This window comes from Penaeus monodon, unplaced genomic scaffold (assembly GCF_015228065.2).
Source record: "Penaeus monodon isolate SGIC_2016 unplaced genomic scaffold, NSTDA_Pmon_1 PmonScaffold_11092, whole genome shotgun sequence".
NCBI classification, from domain to species: Eukaryota; Metazoa; Arthropoda; class Malacostraca; order Decapoda; family Penaeidae; genus Penaeus; species Penaeus monodon.
Window position 1 is genome coordinate 1 of NW_023639817.1, and position 11,719 is coordinate 11,719.

The window sequence follows — 11,719 nt, forward strand, 5'->3', positions numbered from 1 at the left end:
GTCTAGCAGAAGGTAGTGGGGGCAATTGGGTTACTACGTCATTTATTCTGCTTTATCACGATCTGTGGCTCCTAAGGACCGATGTTTTCTAGGAGCAAGAAAATCATGAAACCCTAGAGATTTACTTGGAAAAGTGTACTTGTGACGCCTTATTCCCTACTAACGCGTGCTTAGCCTTCCCGGCAGAAACCCACCTGACGCGGTCTGAATCTCCCGGCTGGTGATGGTGGAACGCTTGTTGTAGTGTGCAAGGCGGGAAGCCTCAGCTGCAATGCGTTCAAAAATGTCATTCACGAAAGAGTTCATGATAGACATGGCCTTGGAGGAGATACCAGTGTCAGGGTGGACCTGCTTGAGCACCTTGTAAAATGTAGATGCTGTAGCTCTCCTTCCTCCTGCGCTTCTTCTTCTTATCCCCTTTGGTGATAGATTTTTGGGGCCTTACCGGCCTTCTTGGCAGCCTTTCCGGAAGTTTTGGGTGGCATGATTAAATCGTACTTACGGCACGAAGATGAAGCTCCCCTTGCTTGCTTGCTTGCTTGCTTGAGATTTGCGAAGTTTCTGGTTTCCCGCCCGGCCTTTCACTTATGGCCCGGCCTGTGTCAGCTTTTTATGGCTGTCTCATTTGTTGGTCTGACACTCGGTGCTTACCGTGGCGGTGGATTGCCAGCAGCGCCCCTGTAGCCGTGGTGTAAGCATCTCGCAAAATCTCTTTACCAGCACGACGGCGTGTTCTGTGGTTTGTCTTAGGAATTGCGTGTGCACCAATTCTCCAAGTAGTGTATCAGTGTGGCGTTCGGCTCGCCGCAATGCATGCAACCCTCTCTTCATGTTCTATTGTTTGTATGATCTGCCATGCACAGTGTAACCTAGGCGCATTCTGTGCAGAATGACTTCGGTACCTCTGTTTTTTTATTTCAGAGAGTGCCAGTGGTTCATAGCCTGTGGCATCTGAGTACCAGCTGGCCGAGGGGAATGTCTCGTTTTCCTCTCTGTAAAGCTGCAGGAGGAAGGAGTTGGCCGTCCCCGGGTACACTTCCTCCTAAGTAAACTTCGGCTCTGATGTATTATCATGGGATTTGGGGGCATACCCGGCCGATTTCGGCTAATCTTCAGCAAGCTCATTGCCTCTGATCCCTATATGGCTGGGAACCCAGTTTATGATAATTCTTCTACCCTGAGCAAGCATCCTTTGTGTTATTGGGGCCGATGGTTGTCAGGAGGTAGATGTTGTCAGTGGGTGAGCGCTGCTGAAGACAGTCGACGGCCCCTTTTGGAGCCCTGTGTGTATGACCACGTGACCTTTTCTCCTGGACGCGTGTCTCAGTGCCCCCATGATAGAAACTACCTCTGCCTGTAGCGAGGAGGCGTTGTCTGTTACCCTCATGGATATTGTGGCATCCCTTGCTGCAAAGCCGGGCCTGCAGTGTGGGTCAAGGGATCGACCAAATCCGTCTGTGTAATATGTCAGCTCCCCGGAGGGGTGATGGTTGCAATGACCCTCTGGGTTTCTGCCTTAGGCTAGGCGTGCAATATTCATTCTTTTTGCTTGCCAGTCTCATGACCGAGAACTCTATCAAAGGTTTGTGCCCACGGCGGAGCTTCGACAAAGTCAGGGTGTGGGAGTCCATCCCCTTGGCCAGTAGTGGTTTTTTGACTGATGGCGTATTAGCACCCTGGCTGTGTGAGACAGCCAGGAGTTGTTTGCAAACAGCTCGTTATCTTGTTCTAGGCGTCTGACTATTTTGTGTCTTAGGCTTGTTTTTCCTGGGAGCCTGGATGACCTTTGGATAAGAATTGGCGCCGTTAGATCAATTCGTGAGGCCAAGGGAGAAGGTTTGTCTCCATAGGGTTGAGACCTTCGCCCACCTGGGACCCAGAATGACCCTGCGCTTCGTTTGGACTGTCTCCAATCGTCTTTATATTTCTCTTGATGCCAATCAAGCGAGGAGCAGCCCTACAAGGGGCCTGACAGCATGTACGTAGAATGATCTTAGTACTCTGTGTCTGGCCCCTATGCGTCTTCCACTCATTACTCTCAGACAGACAGTCTTGCCTTTGTTCGGTCAAGCATGTACTGGACTCCTGGCGGAAGGAGAGGGTCCGGTCTATCCTTACCCCAAGGTACAGGTATTCCTGAACCCACTCCAGGTCCATTCCCGGGATTTTCAGACTTGTGCCTTGAACTCTCTGTCTCAAAGCCAGGGCCCTTTTGGATTTGGCTGCAGAGATCTTTAGTCCTGTCCTGCAACACCCCTCGGATACCAAGTCCAGACAACGCTGGGCTTTGTTTAGGCTGTGTGGTCCATGGAGATGATGCAAGATCGTCTGCATAGGAGATGATCTTGCCCCCCCACGGGGAGGTTTATGTTGAGGATACGGGACATTAGTGTGTTAAAAGGGCTGGACTGAGAACCCCACCCTGTGGCGTTCCATTTTCTGGGGCATGTGCTGTGATAGGTGACCTTGGAATTTGACTCTGGCTGTTCTATTCGTAAAGTTAGTCACCTATCCAACCCAAAGAGCTTACCTCTGATTCCCTTTTTTGGATCAGGCTCTCCTGAATGGCAAGAGGACTTGCCAATTCGAAAGCCTTCCCCAGGTCAAGGAATACTGCCACAGATGCCCCGTGGTTATTGTGCTAAAGAGCGTGGCTATGCTGTGCGCTGTGCTCATGCCCCTGGTGAACCCGTGGAGGTGTTCGTGGGGGGCTCCCATTTTCCATTGGAGCCGGTTCAGTACCATCCTCTCGGCAGTCTTGGCCAGACAGCTGAGGAGAGAGATGGGGCGGTACTTCCCCGGCTTCCTTTGGGTTTAGGGATGGGAACTATGGTAGCCCTCTTCCAGCTCTGGGTAGAGGGGAATTTTTCCAGGACCTGTTGATGAGTTGCAGGAATGCAAGCTCACCTACCAGTCCCAGGGGGGAGATGATGGGGTACGAGACCCCGTCATCGCCCGGGCTGAGTTGCGACTGGTTTTGTGTGCATCTCTTAGTTCCCTCAGAGAAAAGATAAGCCCTGAGTTATGGGGTTTCGGCTGCCCTTTCCTTTGATGTGAGCAAGTCTGTCGGGTTTTAGGCGTTCTTGTCTTGCCCTCAGTTCGGCTGGCAGACTGTCGTGCTCGTTCTCGCAGAGAACTCTTGCGCCAGTCTGTTTGGCCTCTGCCTGGGGGTCGTGGTGCGTGCATCTCGGGGCTGAGCGGCAGGTGGCTCGCTTGACCCGTTTCCATAGCTCTGAGAGGGTGGTACGGTGATCGAAAGACTCACACCATTCCAGCCACTTTTACTGCCTCACTCTGCTGGCAGTTTCCTTGGCATCCTCACCGCCTCCCTTAGGGGGGCTAGGTTGTGGGGGGTTCTTTGCCTTCGAAATGTTTTCCACATGTTTACCCTGTGGTTGACCTCCCTAATCTCGTCATTGAAGTACCAGGCGTCCTTGTGATCCTGGACCCAGGCCGATTTTTTGGGTATGGTCAGTGAGGCTGCCTCATCAATGGCAGTTACAAGTCTGGCGTGTAGCACTACCACATTTTCCCTCTGTGTGGGTTCTTGGCTTCTCAGACAGCGGGCCAAGGCGCTCTGGAACGCCTGCCATTGGCCTTGTCTGTTTTCCATCTTGGATTCGGTCGTGGTATTTGGGCTGGGCCACTATCCATGGGGGGTTGTTTAGTGCCATAAAGGTCACTAGTGACGGTCGCATCGACACGCCAGCCAATCCTCTCCACCAGAGTCGCAGTGGCCAGGGTGAGGTCTAGGACCCCTCCTCTCACATGCGTTGGCTCCGGGCTGTTGAGGAGAGCGATCTCGGGGAATGTCTCGAGCACGGTGGCTATGTGACGGCCAGCCGCATCCGGTACCCTGCAGGGAGCCGGGATGGGGTGGTGTGCATTGAAGTCTCCCCCTATGATCACTGGGTCGTGTCCCTGCGGAAGCACATACCTGGCTGATGTCTAAGCTACTACAGTGTGGCCTGCTGTACACGTTGTACAATTTCAGGGGTCCCCCGGCCCATTTGAATCTCGACGGCAAGAGATTCAACTCTTCCCACAGTGCGGTGCATCGGCTATTGCGGAGCAGGGAATTGTTGCCTTCACCAGGGTCTCAGGCCTCTTTTGCCATCGGAACGTGGCAGCGGTAGACTGATACCCTGAGAAGCGAACAGTTTCCGCTGATAATGCCCTCCTGGTGGGCGAGAGCGAGTAAGGCTACCGGGGCCCCCGTCTGCGTAGCGGCGAGGCGGCCGACTCAGCTGAGCGCTTATCTTAACTGACCGCTCTGCAAATACAACCTCTGCTAAGCCTTGTTATCGCAAAGGGCTCACGCGCACAAGGCTTGCAATGGATTTGGCCATAGCCCTTGCTTCACACAATCACTTGGAATCCACAGGGCGTCAAGGAGGCCGCGTTACAGGACCTCACAGGTGCCGTATCTCCGGCAATATTTACCCAGCAGAAATAGGGGGGATTAAGCCACACTCTCGCAGCCACACGCACTCGGCCAGGTCCCGCTCGCTCTCCTTAAATTGACGTCTTGAGCGTGAGCGCGTTTCATATCTATTTAGATACAAACTCGCAAAATGGCACGTACCAAGCAGACTGCACGAAAGGTCTACCGGGGGCAAGGCCCCCCCAAGCAGTTGGCCACCAAGGCAGCACGTAAGTCTCCCCCTGCTACCGGAGGTGTCAAGAACCCCCATCTTTACAGGCCTGGAACCGTTTGCCCTCCGTGAGATCCGTCGTTACCAGAAGAGCACTGAGCTCCTCATCCGCAAGCTGCCCTTCCAGCGTCTCGTTCGCGAATTGCCCAGGACTTCAAGACTGCCCTCCGCTTCCAGTCCTCTGCTGTCAGGGCTCTGCGGGAAAGCTTCCGAGGCTTACCTGGTCGGCCTCTTTGAGGACACCAACCTGTGCGCTATCCACGCCAAGAGAGTCACAATCATGCCCAAGGACATCCAACTCGCTCGCCGCATCCGCGGAGAGGCGCCTAAGGTTTTGATTGCATACCTGCAACAAAAAACTATTATCCTCGGCCCTTTTCAGGGCCTAAAATTAATTCTCAGAGAGATGAAATACAGACAAGTCAAAATCAAATGGTGTACATGTACACAGACGCAAGAATAAAAATATGATAACATATGTAAACAAACGGCTATATAATTTTGATAAGCACATATACATACAAATGTACACACTGCTACGCACACACATACACAGCCTCTCTTCATATAATAATATACATACATACATATATAATATTGTATATTATACACATACACTATCTCTCTGTCTCTCATTGTATATATATCATAATGTGTGTGTGTATATGTATATAATATATATATTTTTGTATATAAATACTATATATATACTCTCTCTCATAGTATATATATTATATATATATTATATTTATATAAATATATATTATACATTGTATATAAATACTGTATATATATATACACACACATACACTCCCTCTCTATCATATAATATATATATATATATATATATATATATATATATATATATATAATTTATACATATATATACAAATATAAATGTAACATATATAATTGTATATATATACCCACATATACACACTCTCTCTCTCATTATACGTATATTATATTGCGTATATATGTATATATATGTATATATTGTTTGAAAATACTGTATATATACACACTCTCTCTCTCATTGTATATATATTATATATATTGTGTGTGTGTGTGTATACTGTATATATTTACACACACTCTCTCTCTCTCTCATTATATGTATATTATATTGTATATATATATATATATATATATATAAATAATGTATATATATATACATACACACACACACATACACTCTCTCATTCCTATATCATATACATATATATACATATATATACCTATACACACACACAATATATATATATATATATATATATATATATATATATTGCAATCAAGACCACACTAACACTAAACATTATCTTATGGCTCACTTTGAGTGACAGAATAAACAAATGCCATGATCCAAGGTCTATCTACTGAATAAATAAATAAATATACCAGGAGTAGGAGGAGTAGTTGTAGTAGAAGTAGTAGTAGGCCCTAGTGAACTACTATCCTGATTTGCACATTCCTTGAATAGGCGGGAAATGTGTTTTTCTTTCTAATACCATTGATATGGATAGTGTCATTATTCTTATTGAGACTATGATTATCACAATGTTGGTAAGAATAAACTGTAGGACATAATGGTAGTAGTAGTACTATGATTATCACAATGTTGGTAATAATAAATAAACTTATAGGACAGTAATGGTAGTGGTAGTAATAGGAGTATAATTAATTATCACAATGTTGGCAATAATACATGAACTTCTAGAACAGAATGGTAGTGGTGGCAGCAGTAGTAAATAGTAGTAGTAGTAGTGTAGTATAGTAGCAGTAGTATAGTACTATACTACTACTAGTAGTACTAGTACTAGCAGGAAAGGTTAGTGGTGGCAATTGGGTTACTAACGTCATTGTATACTGCTTTATCACGATCTGTGGCTCCTAAAGGAGCCGATGTTGTTCTAGGAGGCAAGTAAACATGCAACCTAGAGATTTACTTGGGAAAAAGTGTACTTGGTGACGGCCTTAGTTCCCTCACTAACGGCGTGCTTAGCCAGTTCTCCGGGCAGCAACAACCTGACAGCGGTCTGAATCTCCCGGCTGGTGATGTGGAACGCTTGTTGTAGTGTGCAAGGGGGAAGCCCCAGCTGCAATGCGTTCAAAAATGTCTTCACGAAAAAGTTCATGATAGACATGGCCTTGGAGAGATACCAGTGTCAGGGTGGACCTGCTTGAGCACCTTGTAGATTAGATGCTGTAGCTCTCCTTCCTCCTGCGCTTCTTCTTCTTATCACCCTTGGTGATAGACTTTTGGGCCTTACCGGCCTTCTTGGCAGCCTTTCCGGAAGTTTTGGGTGGCATGATGTCAATCGTACTTACGGCACGAAGAATGAAGCTCCCCTTGCTTGCTTGCTTGCTTGCTTGAGATTTGCGAAGTTCTGGCTTCGCCCGGGCCTTTCACTTATGGCCCGGCCTGTGTCAGCTTTTTATGGCTGTCTCATTTGTTGGTCTGACACTCGGTGCTTACCGTGGCGGTGGGATTGCCAGCAGGCGCTCCTGTAGCCGTGGTGTAAGCATCTCGCATAATCTCTTTACCAGCACGACGGCTGTGTTTTGTGGGGTTTGTATCTTAGGAATTGCGTGTGCACGCAATTTCTCCAATTTGTGTATCAGTGTGGCGTTCGGCTCGCCGCAATGCATGCAACACCTCTCTTCATGTTCTATTGTTTGTATGATCTGCCATCACAGTGGTAAACCCAGGGGCATTCTGTGCAGAATGACTTCGGTACCTCTGTTGTTTATTTTAGAGAGTGCCAGTGGTTCATAGCCTGTGGCATCTGAGTACCAGCTGGCCGAGGGGGAATGTCTCGTTTCCTCTCTGTGAAGCTGCAGGGGGAAGGAGTTGGCCGGCACCGTACACTTCCTCCTAAGTAAACTTCGGGTCTGATGTATTATCATGGGATTTGGGGGGATACCCCGGCCGATTTCGGCTAATCTGTCAGCAAGCTCATTGCCTCTGATCCCTATATGCTGGGAACCCAGTTTATTTATAATTCTTCTACCCTGAGCAAGCATACTTTGTGTTATTGTGCCGATGGTTGTCAGGAGGTAGATGTTGTAGTGGGTGAGCGCTGCTGAAGACAGGCGACGGCTCCTTTGGAGTCTGTGTGTATGACCACGTGACCTTTTTTCCTGGACGCGTGTCTCATGCTCCCATGATAGCAACTACCTCTGCTGTGCGAGGAGGCGTTGTCTGTTACCCTCATGGATATTGTGGCATCCCTTGTGGGAAAGCGGCGCTGCAGTGTGGGTCAAGGGATCGACCGATCCGTCGTGTATATGTCAGGCTCCCCGGAGGGGTGATGGTTGCAATGACCCTCTGGGTTTTTTGCCTTTTGGCTAGGCGTGCAATATTTATTCTTTTTGCTTTCCAGTCTCATGACCGAGAACCTATCGAGGTTTGTGCCCACGGCGGAGCTTCGACAAAGTCAGGGTGTGGGGAGTCCATGCCCTTGGCCATAGTGGTTCTTTGAGCTGATGGCGTATTAGCACCCTGGCTGTGTGAGACAGCCCGGAGTTGTTTGCAAACAGCTCGTTATCTTGTTCTAGGCGTCTGACTATTTTGTGTCTTAGGCTTGTGTTCCTGGGAGCCTGGATGACCTTTGATAAGAATTGGGCTGCCGTTAGATCAATTCGGAGGCCAAGGGGAGAAGGTTTGTCTCCACTAGGAGGTTGAGGACCTTCGCCCACCTTGGGCACCCCGAATGACCCTGGCGGCTTCGTTTGGACTGTCTCCAATCGGTCTTTATATTTTCTCTTGATGCCAATCAGAGCGAGGGAGGCATAGTCTACAATGGCCTGACAGCATGTACTAAATGATCTTTGTACTCTGTGTCTGGGCCCCTATGCGTCTTCCACTCCTTACTCTCATGACAGACAGTCTTGCCTTTGTTCGTCAAACAGGTACTGGACCTCCTGGCGGAAGGAGAGGGTCCGGTCTATCCTACCCCAAGGGACAGGGATTCCTGAACCCACTCCAGGTCCATTCCCTGGATTTTCAGACTTGTGCCTTGAACTCTCTGTCTCAAAGCCATGGCCTTGGATTTGGCTGCAGGAATCTTTATCCTGTCCTGCAACACTCCCCGGATACCAAGTCCGACAACGCTGGGCTTTGTTTAGGCTGTGTGGTCCAGTGGAGATGATAGCAAGATCGTCTGCATAGGAGATGATCTTGCACCCCCCTGGGAGGTGTATGTTGAGGATACAGGACATTAGTGTGTTAAAAAGGGCTGGACTGAGAACCCCACCCCTGTGGCGTTCCATTTTCTAGTGGCATGTGCTGTGTAGGTGACCTGGAATTTGACTCTGGCTGTTCTATTCGTAAAGTAGTCACCTATCCAAGCCAAGAGCTTACCTCTGATTTTCCCTTTTTTGGGTCAGGCTCTCCTGAATGGCAAGAGGACTTGCCAATTCGAAAGCCCTTTTCCGGTCAAGGAAAACTGCCCAGATGCGCCCCTGTTTATTGTGCTCAAGAGCGTGGCTATGCTGTGCGCTGTGCTCATGCCCCTGGTGAACCCGTGGAGGTGTTCGTGTGGGGCTCCCATTTTCCATTGGAGCCGGTTCAGTACCATCCTCTCGGCAGTCTTGGCCAGACAGCTGAGAGAGATGGGGCGGTACTTTCCCCCCTCCTTTGGTTTAGGGGTGGGAACTATGGTAGCCCTCTTCCAGCTCTGGGGTAGAGTGGAAGTTTCCCAGGACCTGTTGATGAGTTGCAGGAATGCAAGCTCACCTACCAGTCCCAGGCGGGAGATGATGGGGTACGGATCCCGTCACGCCCCGGGGGTGAGTTGCGACTGGCTTTGTGTGCATCTCTTAGTTCCCTCAAGAAAAGATAACGTCCCGAGTTATCGGGTTCGGCTGCCCTTTCTCTGATGTGAGCAAGTCTGTCTGGTTGTAGGCGTTCTTGTCTTGCCCTCAGTTCGGCTGGCAGACTGTCGCTGCTCGTTCTCGCAGAGAACTCTTGCGCCAGTCTGTTGGCCTCTGCCGGGGGGTCGTGGTGCGTGCATCTCGGGGCTGAGCGGCGTGGCTCGCTTGACCCGTTGCCAAGCTCTGAGAGGGTGGTACGGTGATCGAAAGACTCAACCATTCAGCCACTTTTCCTGCCTCACTCTGCTGGCAGTTTCCTTGGCATCCCTCACCGCCTCCCTTAGGAGGGCTAGGTTGTCGGGGGTTCTTTGCCTTCGGAAATGTTTTTCGGCACATGTTTACCCTGTGGTTGACCTCCCTAATCTCGTCATTGAAGTACCAGGCGTCCCTTTTGACTCCTGGACCCAGGCCGAGTTTTGGGTATGGTCAGTGAGGCTGCCCCATCAATGGCATTTACAAGTCTGGCTTGTAGCATTCCACTTTTCCCTCTGTGTGGGTTCATTGCTTCTCAGACAGCGGGGCCCAAGGCGCTCTGGAAAAGGGCCCCCAGTTGGCCTTGTCTGTTTTCCCCTCTTGGATTCGGTTCGTGGTATTTCGGCTGGGCCACTATCCATGGGGTTGTTATAGTGCCGTAATGGTCACTATTTGACGGTCCCATCGACACGCCAGCCAATCCTCTCCACCAGAGTCCAGGGGCCCGGGGTGGGGTCTGGGACCCCTCCCTCACTGCGGGCTCCTGGCTGTTGGGGAGAGCGTCTGGGGGAATTCTCGAGCCTTGGGCTATGGAGGCCACCCATCGGTACCCTGCAGGGAGCCAGGATGGGTGGTGTGCTTGAAGCCCCCCCTATATCACTCGGTCGTGTGCTGGGGAGCACATACCTGCGATGTCTAAGCTATACAGTGTCCCCTGCTGTAACGTTGTACAATTCAGGGGTCCCCGGCCATTTTTAAATCTCGACGGCAAGAGATTAAACATCTTCCCCGTGCGGTGCATGGGCTATTGCGGGCGGGGAATTTTTGCCTTCACGGGTCTCGGCCTTTTTGCCATCGGAACGTGGCCGCGTAGACGTGATACCCTGAAAAGCAACATTTTTCCCCTGAAAGTTCCTGGTGGGCGAGAGCGAGTAGGCTACCGGGGGCCCCCGTCGCGTAGCGGCGGGGCGCCGACTCAGCTGGCGTTTATCTTAACTAAAACCGCTCTGCAAATACAACCTTGCTAACCTTTTATCGACAAAGGCCACGCGCACAAGGCTTGCAAGGATTTGGCCTAGCCTTTTGCTTCCACAATAAAACTTGGAACCCAAACAGGGCGTAAAGGGGGCCGCTTACAGGACCCCAGGTCCGATCCCGGCAATTTTTTCCCCAGCAAAATAGGGGGGTTAAACCCCAAACTCTCGCAGCCACACGGGGCCGGCCAGGTCCCCTCGCTCTCCTATAAATTGAGTCTTAGCGTGAGCGCTTTTCATATTATTTAGATACAAATCGCAAAATGCCCCCGTCCCAAACAGACTGCACGTAAGTCTACCGGAGGGAAGGGCCCCCCCAAGCAGTTTTGGGCCCCCAAGGCAGCACGTAAATCTGCCCCCGCTACCGAGGTGTCAAGAAACCCCCTGTTACAGGCCCGGAAACCCTTGCCCTCCGTGAGATCCGTCGTTCCAGAAGAGCACTGAGCTCCTCATCCGCAAGCTGCCCTTCCAGCGTCTCGTTCGCAAGATTTCCCCCTTTAAACTGACTCCGCTTCCAGTCCTCTGTGTCTGCTCTGCAGGAAGCTTTCCCAGGTTTCCTGGTCGGCCCCTTTGGGACACCAACCTGTCCTATCCACGCCAAAGGTCCCCAAACATGCCTAAGGACTCCAACTTGCTCGCCGTATCCGCGGGGAGCGCGCCTAAGTTTGATTGCATACCTCAACAAAAAATTATCCCGCCTTTTCGGGCCTAAAATTAATTCTCAGAGAGATGAAATCAGACAAGCTATCAAAAGGTGTACATGTACCAGACGGGAAAAATAAAAAATGTGAAAGCATATGTAAAAAAAACGGCTTAAATTTGATAGCAAATTACATACAATGTACCACTGCTAGCACACCATACACAGCCTCTCTTTCTTAATAAATACATAAAAAAACATATAATATTGTAATATATACACATCACTATCCTCTGTCCCTTGTATATATATCTAAAGTG

At 49.7% G+C, this 11,719-nt stretch overlaps 2 pseudogenes; one reads left to right on the forward strand and one right to left on the reverse strand.

The window, feature by feature from the left end:
• Positions 1-121: 121 nt before the first annotated feature.
• LOC119568848 lies at positions 122-485 on the reverse strand (annotated as a pseudogene).
• A 4,089-nt stretch (positions 486-4,574) lies between these two features.
• On the forward strand, positions 4,575-11,422 carry LOC119568849 (annotated as a pseudogene).
• The last annotated feature ends 297 nt before the right edge of the window (positions 11,423-11,719 follow it).